Source organism: Papaver somniferum, chromosome 3, assembly GCF_003573695.1.
Source record: "Papaver somniferum cultivar HN1 chromosome 3, ASM357369v1, whole genome shotgun sequence".
Classification (NCBI taxonomy): Eukaryota; Viridiplantae; Streptophyta; class Magnoliopsida; order Ranunculales; family Papaveraceae; genus Papaver; species Papaver somniferum.
Window position 1 is genome coordinate 182,887,496 of NC_039360.1, and position 3,916 is coordinate 182,891,411.

A 3,916-nucleotide genomic window follows, 5' to 3' on the forward strand; every position below is an offset into this window, starting at 1 on the left:
AGCTAGTCAAGTCTCATCGGTATTCGAGATGATTGGTAGTCTACTGGATTACGCAAATCAGACGCTATACATGCTTGATAGACCGTGCAAGTGCAAGTTCAGATTACATGTTCAAAAAGTTTCAAAAAAAAAAAAATCGAACTCGCATGTTATAGTGCTAGAATCAGAAAGTTCTCAAACGAGTGCCACATCATCTAGATCAAGAACCCTAACATATACGCGCAGGCATCACAGATCAAGAAAGATGAGCTCAACAATTTTTTTTTAACATGGCAGAGTTCAGTTTCAACTATAGCACAGTGACAGTCACATGGTATCTACTCTTCACCCCCAAACCTAAACTAAACGTTGTCCTCAATGTTTCTAAAGATGAGCTGAATTATAACTACAACATACCATGAGAATCACACTGAGTATAGAAAAGGAAAGAGATTACCAGATGTCGGCAAAAGCAAAATTTGAACTCCATTTTTCATGGCGCTAGAATCCAACGAGAACTCAGCTGATGTCACATTTGGATTAGCATACTTATATACAGAAAAGAAAAATGAAACTGGCTCTTGATAGAGAAATTGACCATATACCTACTGGATTATATACAAAAAAAATTCACCATATATATACAACCTAAAGAGTTGAGGATCAACCCAAACAATAACATGGATAAACATCAACAGTCTTACACATATGTAACATGAAAGTGCAAGTAAGGATGCATATGTAAACGAGTTACCCCCAAACCAGAATTTGCCAATAGATGTGTTTTTGAGCACAAAATCTTACAATTTTAGGGGTGCTGCATGCACAAGATCTAATTCAAAGTGAACTGTTTTAGGGATGGGCAGAGATACACGAGTAAACTCCAACTGTGGCTTATCAAAGGTATTATATTTAGCAGCAAAATAGTCCAAGAGGACTTGGGAGGCACACAGTTCCAGTCCTAGATTAGGTATTCTCAGAAAAGTTGGTTTTACAATCTTTTTACAATCAAAATCTAGGTTGGATGCAAGATTACCAGTTTGTGACATGGGCAGGGAAGTTGGTACGTCTAAGTTATTTTCATGTATATAATCACTAGTACCAACACACACTCTCCTAAAGTCAGAAACAAGCATATCATGTTCATTTTCATAGAACAATTCATCAATCCCTAGTTCATAATCATCATCATCCAAAACCTCTGTGTCATGCATAAGAAACTTTGATCGAGCAACATACTGTATTCTAGGCAGAGAATCAGATGCATTTAAGTTACATTCATTTCTAGGCACAAAAATATCACAATGCAGTCTAGTTTTTCCCAATTCAGAAACAAGTAGTGCTCTATCATGCTCACAGTTATTGAACAAATCAGCAAACCCCAATTCAGTATCATCAGCATCATTCAGAATTTTAGTCTCATGCACAGGCAAATCAAAAGAAATGTCATGATGTGACCTAGGCAGGGAGTCAAACACATCAAATATATTTTCATGCATATGAACATTAGGGTCAACAGAAAATTCAACCTTACCTAAATCAGACATAAGTTGTCTGCCATGCTCTTTTTCACCGAACAATTGCACAAGTCCCAGTTCAACATCAACATCACATGTATATCCATATGGACTACTAGAAGAAACATCATTCATGAAGGTCGAGGCAGAGAAGCCTACTGTTTCTGAACCCAAAGGTTCCACACTATTTTCAGAATAAACATGTTCTTCTAACATAACATCATCTTCATCATCATCATAACAAGAGTACATTTCCCTATTCAAAATTGTAGTATTTATAGTCCACTCATTTACCTCTAGGTTAGGTTCATGTTCAATATTAGTACCTTGAGTATGAACATAAACACTATTTTCAGAATTCACTTTAGGACAAACAAACACTTCATTTTGAAATTCCTCCCTCCCTTCATTTTGTAAACGAATCAAATTCATTTTTAGAAGTGTATTAAGGTGTTCAATGGAAGGGGAGTCTTCGGCAGTGGATATCCTCATTTCAGATGGATAGTTAGTACATGGTTGCGCATGAGGGTCACTACAGAAAGGAAATTCAGAAGCAATGCTATATGGTTTATTATGAAATGTATTCAATTCAAATCTAGCATTATCTTGTTCGATGAGTTCCACAGATTGCATACAAGGGGTCTGGGAAGTACAAAATTGTTCAACTTCCCATGGTGTTGATTGGTACATGGGTGCATGGTCGTTAGGGTCTATAAAATACTGATCGCAACCTTCGAAAGGTTGATTATGGTCCCAATGACTACCAGTATCATAATTTGGATTAGCATGGTCTATTCTAGACTGCCTAAAAGCATGCAAAATACGGCAGTTTTCAACAGGATGGCCTAAGCTACCACACAAAGTACAAGCATATACTTCAGATTGCCTAGGTGAATTAGTTGTGACAGATATCTCATATATTTGCATCTCTAAAGCTGTAATTTGAGCTTCTAACTGATCCAAAAGTGACGAATGTGTGAGTGGGGCACTACAAAAATGTTCATTTTCACCCTGTGGTGGATGGTGCATGTGTGAATAGTCATTAGGGTCTATATATTGAGGCTCGAGACTATGAAAATGTCCATAACAATCCCTATAACTATTGACATCATGGTCTGTGGGAGGCTTATAATGTGAAGCATGCTCGTAAACAAGTTCTCTAATAGATTTGTTCTCATCCCCAGTTGCAGACCAAAATCTTGACATGAATTTTTTTTTTTTTTAAATACAAATAAATGAATCTGTTCTAAATGCTACTCCTAAACAGAATGATGCATACAAGAACGTATATAATCCACTAAACACAATAGGCTAAACGCAACAGTACAATTATTTCTAGTAAAGACTGTAACAAAAACTAATAAAAATTATAAAAATGATGCTGCTGTAACAAGTAACAATGGCAGAGAGTCGTCTATCAATCCTAAATTGGATCTCTATTGGACCATGACAATAAAAATATGGTTAACTATCGAGAGGCCAACTCGTATTTGTTAACAGAAATATGAAGCTCAGTTGTTAAACCCATTATTAAACCATTCAGGCTAAGCAATTACAAAGGCAGAGACGTCATTTTGTTGTAGTGTTCAAGAAACTTACCTCCGGTACGAGAAAGGCTACTTGGAACTGATTGTTCCCTCTTTTCTTTTAAATCTCTTTGTTCTCACCTTTGTGTGGCAGTTTCTTTAACTACAGAGAATTCCCGTGACAAGCTACAGTAGGCAGTGCATATGTGCCTTCCTTTTTTTTCTATCCTTTGGCTTGTACAGCAGCTTGGTGAGTACCTGATAAGCTCAAGAAAACCGTTCAGTACTCAGAAGTGTACAAATAAAACAAAGACATATATACGCTAACCTATTACTACTAATCAGAAAACAAGATGATATATTATAGGGAGACGATAACTTTCTAAACTACCACAGATTTACGAATAATGAATCTAACTAATTACAAGAGTAATTACTAACTATATAACAATGAAACAAGCAATAATTAAGAAAACTAACTAAATCTGCATGGAGTGTTCCTGAACTGCAAAACACTAAAGCTATGTGCTATTACGCAGAAAATTAATATGTACAAATTAGCACCTGGACCTATATTAGAAGAGATGGACTCCTAGATTTCTAAAGGATACTCACGAATAACTGTGGACTTACGGCACAAAAAGTAAGATAATCAACAATGCAAATGATGATTCAGTATAGAAAATGATATGCGACTATCTTAATCTATGAAGCAGTACTATGAAATCCAAATGAAATGCAAAAGCTACGGGACAAAGAAAATTTTGAACTAACAGAAAATGCAATACTAAACAAAACTACAAGTCACATCACTAGCAGTAACATAACAAAAATGAAAAGTGAAAGCCACTCAGAAGCTACAGATTTATATACAGCTAAACTTACCGTATGATA